This window comes from Daphnia pulicaria, chromosome 6 (assembly GCF_021234035.1).
Source record: "Daphnia pulicaria isolate SC F1-1A chromosome 6, SC_F0-13Bv2, whole genome shotgun sequence".
Classification (NCBI taxonomy): domain Eukaryota; kingdom Metazoa; phylum Arthropoda; class Branchiopoda; order Diplostraca; family Daphniidae; genus Daphnia; species Daphnia pulicaria.
This window is the reverse complement of record NC_060918.1, coordinates 17218611-17233465: the sequence shown is the minus strand read 5'-3', so window position 1 is coordinate 17233465 and position 14855 is coordinate 17218611. Positions and strand designations below refer to the sequence as shown.

Below are 14855 nucleotides of genomic sequence, written 5' to 3'. Positions count from 1 at the left end.
TACCTAGAAGATAGCCAAACGTCCCATGTTGTATAAACATACAGCGATTACCGTCTGTGGACATCGTCTCAATCTTGAAAACCATGTTTTTTGAATAATCTTAACTACAAACTCTATTTACAGCTTTCGAGTTCTATAACTGGACATACATTTACTATTGCAATTAGTTGTATCAAATATCAAGGCTTTCTACTCTCACAATGAGGGATACTCTTTCTCACTATCTCATTTCATTATTTGTGTATGTTCCACGACCTATATCCGAATGTACTTCCTTTTGGTTCGCACTTTCTCTACATCGTAGGAATTAACGTAAAGAAACACCATGAGAACTCGTGTTGTCGTCTATGAACATCTATGAATTCTGCCCATAATGGTGAATGATTTCAAACGATATTAACTTGATAATAAATGGTGGAAAACCAACAATACTAACTAAAATCAAAAGACTAGCCGCCCGATAAGGGACTTGAACCCTTGACCTCAGGATTAAAAGTCCCGCGCTCTACCGTCTGAGCTAACCTGGCTTAATAATTGGTATTGCAATAGTTTTCCGTTCGAGTTCATTTTTAAATTTTACGATTGCTTATAGATCTTTTACGGACGGAAGTACGGACGTTTTTCTATTCTTCGTAAACAAAATGGGTACACATTCTTTCATCCTATAATTTGTCTCTGACTACATTTTGTGTTTGTAAACTACACTCAAAGACCGCCATAATGCATTTCGGCACTGGTTCTGAAAAATAGACACGTTTCTGGAAACGCCAAGTAACAGGTCATGGCTCCACGGTTCCGAGATAGATCCCGGGACCTAGGATACCCATGACTGCACAGTTAATATTTGTAATCATGCGTAAATTTGAGATACTAGTAAACGATTGAAAATGAGTTGTTCCACTAGAAAATACTAGCATGTGAAACAAATGGCAATTCACCGCAGTTGGTAGGATTCGAACCTACGCCCTCAGAGAGGAACAGATTTCAAGTCTATCGCCTTAACCACTCGGCCACAACTGCCCCGAATTTTCAGACAATCTAGTAATAATATTTATTGGTTCACCAATATTTCCGTTTGACCTTACTGAAGAGCAGGTTAAATGAGAGATGCAAAATCCTAGCACTTTCTTTAAGTGTAGGTCGTGTGGCCTAATGGATAAGGCGTCGGACTTCTATGAAAGTAGTTATCCGAAAATTGCGGGTTCGAGTCCCGCCACGATTAATAGCATATGACGAAACTATTAGTTCATGATGAGTAGTAGTTAACCACAAACCATGGGGAATCATGTCAGATCAATAAAACTACAAATATATCTCGAACACTCAATGAATATCACTGGCTTGCATTGCCTTCACAGTGACGATTGAAATTGGCTGCTGATATAGCCTTGCTTGGTAGATACCTTAAATCATTCTCTCTAAAGACACACAGAGTATACCTAACTGATGATGAATGAACCTTTTATTAATATATTAAGAATTTATTGGCCTGTTAGCTCAGTTGGTTAGAGCGCCGTGCTAATAACGCGGAGGTCATGAGTTCAATCCTCTTACGGGCCACTATAATTCTTTCATTAAATAATTTCCACTCTAAAAAGGTACTGATAGATTCGAAATATTTTGCTAAAATAGTGAATGCAGATATGGCCGAGTGGTTAAGGCGACTGACTCGAAATCAGTTTCCATCTTGGAGCGTAGGTTCGAATCCTACTATCTGCGTTTTGTGCCATTTTATTGGTAAATGTAACTACACAACATTTGATCAAGTGACGCCAGAAGTTATTTCTAGTCATTTTTTGGGAGAACATCCAAGTTTAAAATCAGTAGGGGAGTACACAGTGAGAGAAGAACGAAAGGTCTTTAGGTCTTTAGCATATGTGATGGCCCTGGACAAGACAAGACAAACTAAGCAACGGGGTGACCCTGGATAAGGCATGCTCTCAACAATGGTCCGTACGAGTGGTAAGAACAGTCAGGTCCATCGAAGTCGAGGTCTGTGATCGTAGGCCAGGTTTAGATAGTTTCTAAAAGTAGATGAGAGACAACAAGTACACGTTGCCGAGAATGCACCTTACCATCATGACCAGCGTCTTGAATTCAGCGCGTTGTTGCTCCAGGAACCAGTGAAGACGGCAGAGAAGGATGAGAGAGTCAGAGTTCACCTGTAAAACAGCAGAATAAGTTCCGCTGCCAAGTAATTGTCACTGGCAAAGGTTTCCAAGTTTAAGCATGCCATTTCAGCGATTTCCCAACACTTGGACCAATGAAAATTTTTGCTTGAAAACAGTAAAACAAAAGACAAGTAATTGCCAATTTAACGACGATTTTCGATAATTATAGTTTCGGTTGCTCGCTACCTCTGGCGAGACTCGAACTCGCAATCCCCGGCTTAGGAGGCCGGTGCCTTATCCATTAGGCCACAAAGGCTGAGATATGTTGAATCTCCTATTCGAGGAATGACGTTATATTGCAAAGCTTTTTCCTAGAAGATAGCCAAACGTCCCATGTTATATAAACATACAGCGATTACCGTCTGTGGACATCGTCTCAATCTTGAAAACCATGTTATTTGAATAATCTTAACTACAAACTCTATTTACAGCTTTCGAGTTCTATAACTGGACATACATTTACTATTGCAATTAGTTGTATCAAATATCAAGGCTTTCTACTCTCACAAAACAAATGGCAATTCACCGCAGTTGGTAGGGTTCGAGCCTACGCCCTCAGAGAGGAACAGATTTCAAGTCTATCGCCTTAACCACTCGGCCACAACTGCCCCGATTTTTCAGACAATCTAGTAATAATTTTTATTGGTTCACCAATATTTCCGTTTGACCTTACTGAAGAGCAGGTTAAATGAGAGATGCAAAATCCTAGCACTTTCTTTAAGTGTAGGTCGTGTGGCCTAATGGATAAGGCGTCGGACTTCTATGAAAGTAGTTATCCGAAAATTGCGGGTTCGAGTCCCGCCACGATTAATAGCATATGACGAAACTATTAGTTCATGATGAGTAGTAGTTAACCACAAACCATGGGGAATCATGTCAGATCAATAAAACTACAAATATATCTCGAACACTCAATGAATATCACTGGCTTGCATTGCCTTCACAGTGACGATTGAAATTGGCTGCTGATATAGCCTTGCTTGGTAGATACCTTAAATCATTCTCTCTAAAGACACACAGAGTATACCTAACTGATGATGAATGAACCTTTTATTAATATATTAAGAATTTATTGGCCTGTTAGCTCAGTTGGTTAGAGCGCCGTGCTAATAACGCGGAGGTCATGAGTTCGATCCTCTTACGGGCCACTATAATTCTTTCATAAAATATTTTCCACTCTAAAAAGGTACTGATATATTCGAAATATTTTGCTAAACTAGTGAATGCAGATATGGCCGAGTGGTTAAGGCGACTGACTCGAAATCAGTTTCCATCTTGGAGCGTAGGTTCGAATCCTACTATCTGCGTTTTGTGGCATTTTATTGGTAAATGTAACTACACCACATTTGATCAAGTGACGCCAGAAGTTATTTCTAGTCATTTTTTGGGAGAACATCCAAGTTTAAAATCAGTAGGGGAGTACACAGTGAGAGAAGAACGAAAGGTCTTTAGGTCTTTAGCATATGTGATGGCCCTGGACAAGACAAGACAAACTAAGCAACGGGGTGACCCTGGATAAGGCATGCTCTCAACAATGGTCCGTACGAGTGGTAAGAACAGTCAGGTCCATCGAAGTCGAGGTCTGTGATCGTAGGCCAGGTTTAGATAGTTTCTAAAAGTAGATGAGAGACAACAAGTACACGTTGCCGAGAATGCACCTTACCATCATGACCAGCGTCTTGAATTCAGCGCGTTGTTGCTCCAGGAACCAGTGAAGACGGCAGAGAAGGATGAGAGAGTCAGAGTTCACCTGTAAAACAGCAGAATAAGTTCCGCTGCCAAGTAATTGTCACTGGCAAAGGTTTCCAAGTTTAAGCATGCCATTTCAGCGATTTCCCAACACTTGGACCAATGAAAATTTTTGCTTGAAAACAGTAAAACAAAAGACAAGTAATTGCCAATTTAACGACGATTTTCGATAATTATAGTTTCGGTTGCTCGCTACCTCTGGCGAGACTCGAACTCGCAATCCCCGGCTTAGGAGGCCGGTGCCTTATCCATTAGGCCACAAAGGCTGAGTTATGTTGAATCTCCTATTCGAGGAATGACGTTATATTGCAAAGCTTTTACCTAGAAGATAGCCAAACGTCCCATGTTGTATAAACATACAGCGATTACCGTCTGTGGACATCGTCTCAATCTTGAAAACCATGTTTTTTGAATAATCTTAACTACAAACTCTATTTACAGCTTTCGAGTTCTATAACTGGACATACATTTACTATTGCAATTAGTTGTATCAAATATCAAGGCTTTCTACTCTCACAATGAGGGATACTCTTTCTCACTATCTCATTTCATTATTTGTGTATGTTCCACGACCTATATCCGAATGTACTTCCTTTTGGTTCGCACTTTCTCTACATCGTAGGAATTAACGTAAAGAAACACCATGAGAACTCGTGTTGTCGTCTATGAACATCTATGAATTCTGCCCATAATGGTGAATGATTTCAAACGATATTAACTTGATAATAAATGGTGGAAAACCAACAATACTAACTAAAATCAAAAGACTAGCCGCCCGATAAGGGACTTGAACCCTTGACCTCAGGATTAAAAGTCCCGCGCTCTACCGTCTGAGCTAACCGGGCTTAATAATTTGTATTGCAATAGTTTTCCGTTCGAGTTCATTTTTAAATTTTACGATTGCTCATAGATCTTTTACGGACGGAAGTACGGACGTTTTTCTATTCTTCGTAAACAAAATGGGTACACATTCTTTCATCCTATAATTTGTCTCTGACTACATTTTGTGTTTGTAAACTACACTCAAAGACCGCCATAATGCATTTCGGCACTGGTTCTGAAAAATAGACACGTTTCTGGAAACGCCAAGTAACAGGTCATGGCTCCACGGTTCCGAGATAGATCCCGGGACCTAGGATACCCATGACTGCACAGTTAATATTTGTAATCATGCGTAAATTTGAGATACTAGTAAACGATTGAAAATGAGTTGTTCCACTAGAAAATACTAGCATGTGAAACAAATGGCAATTCACCGCAGTTGGTAGGGTTCGAACCTACGCCCTAAGAGAGGAATAGATTTCAAGTCTATCGCCTTAACCACTCGGCCACAACTGCCCCGATTTTTCAGACAATCTAGTAATAATATTTATTGGTTCACCAATATTTCCGTTTGACCTTACTGAAGAGCAGGTTAAATGAGAGATGCAAAATCCTAGCACTTTCTTTAAGTGTAGGTCGTGTGGCCTAATGGATAAGGCGTCGGACTTCTATGAAAGTAGTTATCCGAAAATTGCGGGTTCGAGTCCCGCCACGATTAATAGCATATGACGAAACTATTAGTTCATGATGAGTAGTAGTTAACCACAAACCATGGGGAATCATGTCAGATCAATAAAACTACAAATATATCTCGAACACTCAATGAATATCACTGGCTTGCATTGCCTTCACAGTGACGATTGAAATTGGCTGCTGATATAGCCTTGCTTGGTAGATACCTTAAATCATTCTCTCTAAAGACACACAGAGTATACCTAACTGATGATGAATGAACCTTTTATTAATATATTAAGAATTTATTGGCCTGTTAGCTCAGTTGGTTAGAGCGCCGTGCTAATAACGCGGAGGTCATGAGTTCGATCCTCTTACGTGCCACTATAATTCTTTCATTAAATATTTTCCACTCTAAAAAGGTACTGATAGATTCGAAATATTTTGCTAAAATAGTGAATGCAGATATGGCCGAGTGGTTAAGGCGACTGACTGGAAATCAGTTTCCATCTTGGAGCGTAGGTTCGAATCCTACTATCTGCGTTTTGTGGCATTTTATTGGTAAATGTAACTACACAACATTTGATCAAGTGACGCCAGAAGTTATTTCTAGTCATTTTTTGGGAGAACATCCAAGTTTAAAATCAGTAGGGGAGTACACAGTGAGAGAAGAACGAAAGGTCTTTAGGTCTTTAGCATATGTGATGGCCCTGGACAAGACAAGACAAACTAAGCAACGGGGTGACCCTGGATAAGGCATGCTCTCAACAATGGTCCGTACGAGTGGTAAGAACAGTCAGGTCCATCGAAGTCGAGGTCTGTGATCGTAGGCCAGGTTTAGATAGTTTCTAAAAGTAGATGAGAGACAACAAGTACACGTTGCCGAGAATGCACCTTACCATCATGACCAGCGTCTTGAATTCAGCGCGTTGTTGCTCCAGGAACCAGTGAAGACGGCAGAGAAGGATGAGAGAGTCAGAGTTCACCTGTAAAACAGCAGAATAAGTTCCGCTGCCAAGTAATTGTCACTGGCAAAGGTTTCCAAGTTTAAGCATGCCATTTCAGCGATTTCCCAACACTTGGACCAATGAAAATTTTTGCTTGAAAACAGTAAAACAAAAGACAAGTAATTGCCAATTTAACGACGATTTTCGATAATTATAGTTTCGGTTGCTCGCTACCTCTGGCGAGACTCGAACTCGCAATCCCCGGCTTAGGAGGCCGGTGCCTTATCCATTAGGCCACAAAGGCTGAGTTATGTTGAATCTCCTATTCGAGGAATGACGTTATATTGCAAAGCTTTTTCCTAGAAGATAGCCAAACGTCCCATGTTATATAAACATACAGCGATTACCGTCTGTGGACATCGTCTCAATCTTGAAAACCATGTTTTTTTGAATAATCTTAACTACAAACTCTATTTACAGCTTTCGAGTTCTATAACTGGACATACATTTACTATTGCAATTAGTTGTATCAAATATCAAGGCTTTCTACTCTCACAATGAGGGATACTCTTTCTCACTATCTCATTTCATTATTTGTGTATGTTCCACGACCTATATCCGAATGTACTTCCTTTTGGTTCGCACTTTCTCTACATCGTAGGAATTAACGTAAAGAAACACCATGAGAACTCGTGTTGTCGTCTATGAACATCTATGAATTCTGCCCATAATGGTGAATGATTTCAAACGATATTAACTTGATAATAAATGGTGGAAAACCAACAATACTAACTAAAATCAAAAGACTAGCCGCCCGATAAGGGACTTGAACCCTTGACCTCAGGATTAAAAGTCCCGCGCTCTACCGTCTGAGCTAACCGGGCTTAATAATTTGTATTGAAATAGTTTTCCGTTCGAGTTCATTTTTAAATTTTACGATTGCTTATAGATCTTTTACGGACGGAAGTACGGACGTTTTTCTATTCTTCGTAAACAAAATGGGTACACATTCTTTCATCCTATAATTTGTCTCTGACTACATTTTGTGTTTGTAAACTACACTCAAAGACCGCCATAATGCATTTCGGCACTGGTTCTGAAAAATAGACACGTTTCTGGAAACGCCAAGTAACAGGTCATGGCTCCACGGTTCCGAGATAGATCCCGGGACCTAGGATACCCATGACTGCACAGTTAATATTTGTAATCATGCGTAAATTTGAGATACTAGTAAACGATTGAAAATGAGTTGTTCCACTAGAAAATACTAGCATGTGAAACAAATGGCAATTCACCGCAGTTGGTAGGGTTCGAACCTACGCCCTCAGAGAGGAATAGATTTCAAGTCTATCGCCTTAACCACTCGGCCACAACTGCCCCGATTTTTCAGACAATCTAGTAATAATATTTATTGGTTCACCAATATTTCCGTTTGACCTTACTGAAGAGCAGGTTAAATGAGAGATGCAAAATCCTAGCACTTTCTTTAAATGTAGGTCGTGTGGCGTAATGGATAAGGCGTCGGACTTCTATGAAAGTAGTTATCCGAAAATTGCGGGTTCGAGTCCCGCCACGATTAATAGCATATGACGAAACTATTAGTTCATGATGAGTAGTAGTTAACCACAAACCATGGGGAATCATGTCAGATCAATAAAACTACAAATATATCTCGAACACTCAATGAATATCACTGGCTTGCATTGCCTTCACAGTGACGATTGAAATTGGCTGCTGATATAGCCTTGCTTGGTAGATACCTTAAATCATTCTCTCTAAAGACACACAGAGTATACCTAACTGATGATGAATGAACCTTTTATTAATATATTAAGAATTTATTGGCCTGTTAGCTCAGTTGGTTAGAGCGCCGTGCTAATAACGCGGAGGTCATGAGTTCGATCCTCTTACGGGCCACTATAATTCTTTCATTAAATATTTTCCACTCTAAAAAGGTACTGATAGATACGAAATATTTTGCTAAAATAGTGAATGCAGATATGGCCGAGTGGTTAAGGCGACTGACTGGAAATCAGTTTCCATCTTGGAGCGTAGGTTCGAATCCTACTCTCTGCGTTTTGTGGCATTTTATTGGTAAATGTAACTACACAACATTTGATCAAGTGACGCCAGAAGTTATTTCTAGTCATTTTTTGGGAGAACATCCAAGTTTAAAATCAGTAGGGGAGTACACAGTGAGAGAAGAACGAAAGGTCTTTAGGTCTTTAGCATATGTGATGGCCCTGGACAAGACAAGACAAACTAAGCAACGGGGTGACCCTGGATAAGGCATGCTCTCAACAATGGTCCGTACGAGTGGTAAGAACAGTCAGGTCCATCGAAGTCGAGGTCTGTGATCGTAGGCCAGGTTTAGATAGTTTCTAAAAGTAGATGAGAGACAACAAGTACACGTTGCCGAGAATGCACCTTACCATCATGACCAGCGTCTTGAATTCAGCGCGTTGTTGCTCCAGGAACCAGTGAAGACGGCAGAGAAGGATGAGAGAGTCAGAGTTCACCTGTAAAACAGCAGAATAAGTTCCGCTGCCAAGTAATTGTCACTGGCAAAGGTTTCCAAGTTTAAGCATGCCATTTCAGCGATTTCCCAACACTTGGACCAATGAAAATTTTTGCTTGAAAACAGTAAAACAAAAGACAAGTAATTGCCAATTTAACGACGATTTTCGATAATTATAGTTTCGGTTGCTCGCACCCTCTGGCGAGACTCGAACTCGCAATCCCCGGCTTAGGAGGCCGGTGCCTTATCCATTAGGCCACAAAGGCTGAGTTATGTTGAATCTCCTATTCGAGGAATGACGTTATATTGCAAAGCTTTTACCTAGAAGATAGCCAAACGTCCCATGTTGTATAAACATACAGCGATTACCGTCTGTGGACATCGTCTCAATCTTGAAAACCATGTTTTTTGAATAATCTTAACTACAAACTCTATTTACAGCTTTCGAGTTCTATAACTGGACATACATTTACTATTGCAATTAGTTGTATCAAATATCAAGGCTTTCTACTCTCACAATGAGGGATACTCTTTCTCACTATCTCATTTCATTATTTGTGTATGTTCCACGACCTATATCCGAATGTACTTCCTTTTGGTTCGCACTTTCTCTACATCGTAGGAATTAACGTAAAGAAACACCATGAGAACTCGTGTTGTCGTCTATGAACATCTATGAATTCTGCCCATAATGGTGAATGATTTCAAACGATATTAACTTGATAATAAATGGTGGAAAACCAACAATACTAACTAAAATCAAAAGACTAGCCGCCCGATAAGGGACTTGAACCCTTGACCTCAGGATTAAAAGTCCCGCGCTCTACCGTCTGAGCTAAACGGGCTTTATAATTGGTATTGCAATAGTTTTCCGTTCGAGTTCATTTTTAAATTTTACGATTGCTTATAGATCTTTTACGGACGGAAGTACGGACGTTTTTCTATTCTTCGTAAACAAAATGGGTACACATTCTTTCATCCTATAATTTGGCTCTGACTACATTTTGTGTTTGTAAACTACACTCAAAGACCGCCATAATGCATTTCGGCACTGGTTCTGAAAAATAGACACGTTTCTGGAAACGCCAAGTAACAGGTCATGGCTCCACGGTTCCGAGATAGATCCCGGGACCTAGGATACCCATGACTGCACAGTTAATATTTGTAATCATGCGTAAATTTGAGATACTAGTAAACGATTGAAAATGAGTTGTTCCACTAGAAAATACTAGCATGTGAAACAAATGGCAATTCACCGCAGTTGGTAGGGTTCGAACCTACGCCCTCAGAGAGGAATAGATTTCAAGTCTATCGCCTTAACCACTCGGCCACAACTGCCCCGATTTTTCAGACAATCTAGTAATAATATTTATTGGTTCACCAATATTTCCGTTTGACCTTACTGAAGAGCAGGTTAAATGAGAGATGCAAAATCCTAGCACTTTCTTTAAGTGTAGGTCGTGTGGCCTAATGGATAAGGCGTCGGACTTCTATGAAAGTAGTTATCCGAAAATTGCGGGTTCGAGTCCCGCCACGATTAATAGCATATGACGAAACTATTAGTTCATGATGAGTAGTAGTTAACCACAAACCATGGGGAATCATGTCAGATCAATAAAACTACAAATATATCTCGAACACTCAATGAATATCACTGGCTTGCATTGCCTTCACAGTGACGATTGAAATTGGCTGCTGATATAGCCTTGCTTGGTAGATACCTTAAATCATTCTCTCTAAAGACACACAGAGTATACCTAACTGATGATGAATGAACCTTTTATTAATATATTAAGAATTTATTGGCCTGTTAGCTCAGTTGGTTAGAGCGCCGTGCTAATAACGCGGAGGTCATGAGTTCGATCCTCTTACGGGCCACTATAATTCTTTCATTAAATATTTTCCACTCTAAAAAGGTACTGATAGATACGAAATATTTTGCTAAAATAGTGAATGCAGATATAGCCGAGTGGTTAAAGCGACTGACTCGAAATCAGTTTCCATCTTGGAGCGTAGGTTCGAATCCTACTATCTGCGTTTTGTGGCATTTTATTGGTAAATGTAACTACACAACATTTGATCAAGTGACGCCAGAAGTTATTTCTAGTCATTTTTTGGGAGAACATCCAAGTTTAAAATCAGTAGGGGAGTACACAGTGAGAGAAGAACGAAAGGTCTTTAGGTCTTTAGCATATGTGATGGCCCTGGACAAGACAAGACAAACTAAGCAACGGGGTGACCCTGGATAAGGCATGCTCTCAACAATGGTCCGTACGAGTGGTAAGAACAGTCAGGTCCATCGAAGTCGAGGTCTGTGATCGTAGGCCAGGTTTAGATAGTTTCTAAAAGTAGATGAGAGACAACAAGTACACGTTGCCGAGAATGCACCTTACCATCATGACCAGCGTCTTGAATTCAGCGCGTTGTTGCTCCAGGAACCAGTGAAGACGGCAGAGAAGGATGAGAGAGTCAGAGTTCACCTGTAAAACAGCAGAATAAGTTCCGCTGCCAAGTAATTGTCACTGGCAAAGGTTTCCAAGTTTAAGCATGCCATTTCAGCGATTTCCCAACACTTGGACCAATGAAAATTTTTGCTTGAAAACAGTAAAACAAAAGACAAGTAATTGCCAATTTAACGACGATTTCGATAATTATAGTTTCGGTTGCTCGCTACCTCTGGCGAGACTCGAACTCGCAATCCCCGGCTTAGGAGGCCGGTGCCTTATCCATTAGGCCACAAAGGCTGAGTTATGTTGAATCTCCTATTCGAGGAATGACGTTATATTGCAAAGCTTTTTCCTAGAAGATAGCCAAACGTCCCATGTTATATAAACATACAGCGATTACCGTCTGTGGACATCGTCTCAATCTTGAAAACCATGTTTTTTGAATAATCTTAACTACAAACTCTATTTACAGCTTTCGAGTTCTATAACTGGACATACATTTACTATTGCAATTAGTTGTATCAAATATCAAGGCTTTCTACTCTCACAATGAGGGATACTCTTTCTCACTATCTCATTTCATTATTTGTGTATGTTCCACGACCTATATCCGAATGTACTTCCTTTTGGTTCGCATTTTCTCTACATCGTAGGAATTAACGTAAAGAAACACCATGAGAACTCGTGTTGTCGTCTATGAACATCTATGAATTCTGCCCATAATGGTGAATGATTTCAAACGATATTAACTTGAAAATAAACGGTGGAAAACCAACAATACTAACTAAAATCAAAAGACTAGCCGCCCGATAAGGGACTTGAACCCTTGACCTCAGGATTAAAAGTCCCGCGCTCTACCGTCTGAGCTAACCGGGCTTAATAATTGGTATTGCAATAGTTTTCCGTTCGAGTTCATTTTTAAATTTTACGATTGCTTATAGATCTTTTACGGACGGAAGTACGGACGTTTTTCTATTCTTCGTAAACAAAATGGGTACACATTCTTTCATCCTATAATTTGTCTCTGACTACATTTTGTGTTTGTAAACTACACTCAAAGACCGCCATAATGCATTTCGGCACTGGTTCTGAAAAATAGACACGTTTCTGGAAACGCCAAGTAACAGGTCATGGCTCCACGGTTCCGAGATAGATCCCGGGACCTAGGATACCCATGACTGCACAGTTAATATTTGTAATCATGCGTAAATTTGAGATACTAGTAAACGATTGAAAATGAGTTGTTCCACTAGAAAATACTAGCATGTGAAACAAATGGCAATTCACCGCAGTTGGTATGGTTCGAACCTACGCCCTCAGAGAGGAACAGATTTCAAGTCTATCGCCTTAACCACTCGGCCACAACTGCCCCGATTTTTCAGACAATCTAGTAATAATATTTATTGGTTCACCAATATTTCCGTTTGACCTTACTGAAGAGCAGGTTAAATGAGAGATGCAAAATCCTAGCACTTTCTTTAAGTGTAGGTCGTGTGGCCTAATGGATAAGGCGTCGGACTTCTATGAAAGTAGTTATCCGAAAATTGCGGGTTCGAGTCCCGCCACGATTAATAGCATATGACGAAACTATTAGTTCATGATGAGTAGTAGTTAACCACAAACCATGGGGAATCATGTCAGATCAATAAAACTACAAATATATCTCGAACACTCAATGAATATCACTGGCTTGCATTGCCTTCACAGTGACGATTGAAATTGGCTGCTGATATAGCCTTGCTTGGTAGATACCTTAAATCATTCTCTCTAAAGACACACAGAGTATACCTAACTGATGATGAATGAACCTTTTATTAATATATTAAGAATTTATTGGCCTGTTAGCTCAGTTGGTTAGAGCGCCGTGCTAATAACGCGGAGGTCATGAGTTCGATCCTCTTACGGGCCACTATAATTCTTTCATTAAATATTTTCCACTCTAAAAAGGTACTGATAGATACGAAATATTTTGCTAAAATAGTGAATGCAGATATAGCCGAGTGGTTAAAGCGACTGACTCGAAATCAGTTTCCATCTTGGAGCGTAGGTTCGAATCCTACTATCTGCGTTTTGTGGCATTTTATTGGTAAATGTAACTACACAACATTTGATCAAGTGACGCCAGAAGTTATTTCTAGTCATTTTTTGGGAGAACATCCAAGTTTAAAATCAGTAGGGGAGTACACAGTGAGAGAAGAACGAAAGGTCTTTAGGTCTTTAGCATATGTGATGGCCCTGGACAAGACAAGACAAACTAAGCAACGGGGTGACCCTGGATAAGGCATGCTCTCAACAATGGTCCGTACGAGTGGTAAGAACAGTCAGGTCCATCGAAGTCGAGGTCTGTGATCGTAGGCCAGGTTTAGATAGTTTCTAAAAGTAGATGAGAGACAACAAGTACACGTTGCCGAGAATGCACCTTACCATCATGACCAGCGTCTTGAATTCAGCGCGTTGTTGCTCCAGGAACCAGTGAAGACGGCAGAGAAGGATGAGAGAGTCAGAGTTCACCTGTAAAACAGCAGAATAAGTTCCGCTGCCAAGTAATTGTCACTGGCAAAGGTTTCCAAGTTTAAGCATGCCATTTCAGCGATTTCCCAACACTTGGACCAATGAAAATTTTTGCTTGAAAACAGTAAAACAAAAGACAAGTAATTGCCAATTTAACGACGATTTCGATAATTATAGTTTCGGTTGCTCGCTACCTCTGGCGAGACTCGAACTCGCAATCCCCGGCTTAGGAGGCCGGTGCCTTATCCATTAGGCCACAAAGGCTGAGTTATGTTGAATCTCCTATTCGAGGAATGACGTTATATTGCAAAGCTTTTTCCTAGAAGATAGCCAAACGTCCCATGTTATATAAACATACAGCGATTACCGTCTGTGGACATCGTCTCAATCTTGAAAACCATGTTTTTTGAATAATCTTAACTACAAACTCTATTTACAGCTTTCGAGTTCTATAACTGGACATACATTTACTATTGCAATTAGTTGTATCAAATATCAAGGCTTTCTACTCTCACAATGAGGGATACTCTTTCTCACTATCTCATTTCATTATTTGTGTATGTTCCACGACCTATATCCGAATGTACTTCCTTTTGGTTCGCATTTTCTCTACATCGTAGGAATTAACGTAAAGAAACACCATGAGAACTCGTGTTGTCGTCTATGAACATCTATGAATTCTGCCCATAATGGTGAATGATTTCAAACGATATTAACTTGAAAATAAACGGTGGAAAACCAACAATACTAACTAAAATCAAAAGACTAGCCGCCCGATAAGGGACTTGAACCCTTGACCTCAGGATTAAAAGTCCCGCGCTCTACCGTCTGAGCTAACCGGGCTTAATAATTGGTATTGCAATAGTTTTCCGTTCGAGTTCATTTTTAAATTTTACGATTGCTTATAGATCTTTTACGGACGGAAGTACGGACGTTTTTCTATTCTTCGTAAACAAAATGGGTACACATTCTTTCATCCTATAATTTGTCTCTGACTACATTTTGTGTTTGTAAACTA

The 14855-nt window shown here is 40.0% G+C and overlaps 31 non-coding genes across 31 annotated transcripts; 15 read left to right on the top strand and 16 right to left on the bottom strand.

The window, feature by feature from the left end:
* Positions 1 to 938: 938 nt before the first annotated feature.
* Positions 939 to 1020, bottom strand: Trnas-uga. The gene has a single exon. It is a non-coding gene; the product is annotated as a tRNA-Ser (tRNA).
* Positions 1021 to 1138: 118 nt separating this feature from the next.
* On the top strand, positions 1139 to 1222 carry Trnar-ucu. Its single transcript is given in 2 exon segments — positions 1139 to 1175; positions 1187 to 1222. It is a non-coding gene; the product is annotated as a tRNA-Arg (tRNA).
* Positions 1223 to 1637: 415 nt separating this feature from the next.
* Positions 1638 to 1719, top strand: Trnas-cga. The gene has a single exon. It is a non-coding gene; the product is annotated as a tRNA-Ser (tRNA).
* Positions 1720 to 2354: 635 nt separating this feature from the next.
* Positions 2355 to 2427, bottom strand: Trnar-ccu. Its single transcript has one exon. It is a non-coding gene; the product is annotated as a tRNA-Arg (tRNA).
* Positions 2428 to 2697: 270 nt separating this feature from the next.
* On the bottom strand, positions 2698 to 2779 carry Trnas-uga. The gene has a single exon. It is a non-coding gene; the product is annotated as a tRNA-Ser (tRNA).
* Positions 2780 to 2897: 118 nt separating this feature from the next.
* Trnar-ucu lies at positions 2898 to 2981 on the top strand. Its single transcript is given in 2 exon segments — positions 2898 to 2934; positions 2946 to 2981. It is a non-coding gene; the product is annotated as a tRNA-Arg (tRNA).
* Positions 2982 to 3245: 264 nt separating this feature from the next.
* On the top strand, positions 3246 to 3319 carry Trnai-aau. The gene has a single exon. It is a non-coding gene; the product is annotated as a tRNA-Ile (tRNA).
* Positions 3320 to 3396: 77 nt separating this feature from the next.
* Trnas-cga lies at positions 3397 to 3478 on the top strand. Its single transcript has one exon. It is a non-coding gene; the product is annotated as a tRNA-Ser (tRNA).
* Positions 3479 to 4113: 635 nt separating this feature from the next.
* Trnar-ccu lies at positions 4114 to 4186 on the bottom strand. The gene has a single exon. It is a non-coding gene; the product is annotated as a tRNA-Arg (tRNA).
* A 506-nt stretch (positions 4187 to 4692) lies between these two features.
* On the bottom strand, positions 4693 to 4765 carry Trnak-uuu. The gene has a single exon. It is a non-coding gene; the product is annotated as a tRNA-Lys (tRNA).
* A 411-nt stretch (positions 4766 to 5176) lies between these two features.
* On the bottom strand, positions 5177 to 5258 carry Trnas-uga. Its single transcript has one exon. It is a non-coding gene; the product is annotated as a tRNA-Ser (tRNA).
* Positions 5259 to 5376: 118 nt separating this feature from the next.
* Trnar-ucu lies at positions 5377 to 5460 on the top strand. Its single transcript is given in 2 exon segments — positions 5377 to 5413; positions 5425 to 5460. It is a non-coding gene; the product is annotated as a tRNA-Arg (tRNA).
* A 415-nt stretch (positions 5461 to 5875) lies between these two features.
* Trnas-gga lies at positions 5876 to 5957 on the top strand. The gene has a single exon. It is a non-coding gene; the product is annotated as a tRNA-Ser (tRNA).
* Positions 5958 to 6592: 635 nt separating this feature from the next.
* Trnar-ccu lies at positions 6593 to 6665 on the bottom strand. The gene has a single exon. It is a non-coding gene; the product is annotated as a tRNA-Arg (tRNA).
* A 507-nt stretch (positions 6666 to 7172) lies between these two features.
* On the bottom strand, positions 7173 to 7245 carry Trnak-uuu. Its single transcript has one exon. It is a non-coding gene; the product is annotated as a tRNA-Lys (tRNA).
* A 411-nt stretch (positions 7246 to 7656) lies between these two features.
* On the bottom strand, positions 7657 to 7738 carry Trnas-uga. The gene has a single exon. It is a non-coding gene; the product is annotated as a tRNA-Ser (tRNA).
* Positions 7739 to 8204: 466 nt separating this feature from the next.
* Positions 8205 to 8278, top strand: Trnai-aau. Its single transcript has one exon. It is a non-coding gene; the product is annotated as a tRNA-Ile (tRNA).
* A 77-nt stretch (positions 8279 to 8355) lies between these two features.
* Positions 8356 to 8437, top strand: Trnas-gga. The gene has a single exon. It is a non-coding gene; the product is annotated as a tRNA-Ser (tRNA).
* Positions 8438 to 9069: 632 nt separating this feature from the next.
* Positions 9070 to 9145, bottom strand: Trnar-ccu. The gene has a single exon. It is a non-coding gene; the product is annotated as a tRNA-Arg (tRNA).
* Positions 9146 to 10135: 990 nt separating this feature from the next.
* Trnas-uga lies at positions 10136 to 10217 on the bottom strand. Its single transcript has one exon. It is a non-coding gene; the product is annotated as a tRNA-Ser (tRNA).
* Positions 10218 to 10335: 118 nt separating this feature from the next.
* Positions 10336 to 10419, top strand: Trnar-ucu. The gene is given in 2 exon segments: positions 10336 to 10372; positions 10384 to 10419. It is a non-coding gene; the product is annotated as a tRNA-Arg (tRNA).
* Positions 10420 to 10683: 264 nt separating this feature from the next.
* On the top strand, positions 10684 to 10757 carry Trnai-aau. Its single transcript has one exon. It is a non-coding gene; the product is annotated as a tRNA-Ile (tRNA).
* A 77-nt stretch (positions 10758 to 10834) lies between these two features.
* Positions 10835 to 10916, top strand: Trnas-cga. The gene has a single exon. It is a non-coding gene; the product is annotated as a tRNA-Ser (tRNA).
* Positions 10917 to 11550: 634 nt separating this feature from the next.
* Positions 11551 to 11623, bottom strand: Trnar-ccu. Its single transcript has one exon. It is a non-coding gene; the product is annotated as a tRNA-Arg (tRNA).
* Positions 11624 to 12129: 506 nt separating this feature from the next.
* Positions 12130 to 12202, bottom strand: Trnak-uuu. The gene has a single exon. It is a non-coding gene; the product is annotated as a tRNA-Lys (tRNA).
* A 411-nt stretch (positions 12203 to 12613) lies between these two features.
* Positions 12614 to 12695, bottom strand: Trnas-uga. The gene has a single exon. It is a non-coding gene; the product is annotated as a tRNA-Ser (tRNA).
* A 118-nt stretch (positions 12696 to 12813) lies between these two features.
* Positions 12814 to 12897, top strand: Trnar-ucu. The gene is given in 2 exon segments: positions 12814 to 12850; positions 12862 to 12897. It is a non-coding gene; the product is annotated as a tRNA-Arg (tRNA).
* Positions 12898 to 13161: 264 nt separating this feature from the next.
* On the top strand, positions 13162 to 13235 carry Trnai-aau. The gene has a single exon. It is a non-coding gene; the product is annotated as a tRNA-Ile (tRNA).
* Positions 13236 to 13312: 77 nt separating this feature from the next.
* Trnas-cga lies at positions 13313 to 13394 on the top strand. The gene has a single exon. It is a non-coding gene; the product is annotated as a tRNA-Ser (tRNA).
* A 634-nt stretch (positions 13395 to 14028) lies between these two features.
* Positions 14029 to 14101, bottom strand: Trnar-ccu. Its single transcript has one exon. It is a non-coding gene; the product is annotated as a tRNA-Arg (tRNA).
* A 506-nt stretch (positions 14102 to 14607) lies between these two features.
* Positions 14608 to 14680, bottom strand: Trnak-uuu. The gene has a single exon. It is a non-coding gene; the product is annotated as a tRNA-Lys (tRNA).
* Positions 14681 to 14855: the final 175 nt, after the last annotated feature.